Here is an 808-nt window from a genome sequence, read left to right as displayed (position 1 = left end):
AAATTTCTGGGGTTAAATCTCAGATCTTCCTAAGGAACAAAAAACCAAATCCTTTGCTAATAAGATCATTAAGGAAACCATGTATAGCATCTTCAATGGGTGGTTTCTCACAATTTACAAGTGTGATATTATATGCCCTGAATCCTTCAAACAGTTAATTGTTGATATGCACAAGCATTTTCTGTTAATTATGCAAGAGTTAGCCTTTGAGTTATTGTTTCTGTTCTGGTTTGTCTGTCTCTGTAAAAGCAATTTGCAATGGCTATTTCATAACCTTTAGTGTACATTTCTAGATGGGAAATATACTGGGTTTGTGTTCTCTGGTTGGGCGGATTGGAATAATGACTTAAGCCTGGTTAAGCAGATACAGTGTGGTTTGAACCGCAGAATAAGGCCGCCAAAATCTGTTCACAATCACAAATTCAGAAGTGGGGGGTAGGAAACGTGACAGTGATAGTAATGGCAGCTATGGTAGCAGGAGAGCTTGCTAGTCAACAGTCAAGCTGTCAGGGCATTTGAAGGAAAGTATTGTTATAGATAAACAAAGATCAGCTGTATTGATTGATTACATCTGCAAGATGATTATTAGAGTTGTAAGAAGTAATCTGATACTATGAGAAAGGCTTTCTTTCTTCAGCCCCCTCTTTTCTTTCCTTCTCCCCTCCCCCTAATTCTATGAAGCAGCAGTTGGCTGCTTTTTTATTATTTAGGTGCTTGATAATTTGTTTTCCTTTGCTTGTGAATATATTGTATCTTATGCAATAACTTTGTAAAACCTGAATTTTTTATTTTAAATAACAGCAAGGCT

The sequence above is a fragment of the Meleagris gallopavo genome, chromosome Z (genome assembly GCF_000146605.3).
Source record: "Meleagris gallopavo isolate NT-WF06-2002-E0010 breed Aviagen turkey brand Nicholas breeding stock chromosome Z, Turkey_5.1, whole genome shotgun sequence".
Classification (NCBI taxonomy): domain Eukaryota; kingdom Metazoa; phylum Chordata; class Aves; order Galliformes; family Phasianidae; genus Meleagris; species Meleagris gallopavo.
Note: the sequence above shows the minus strand (reverse complement) of the source record.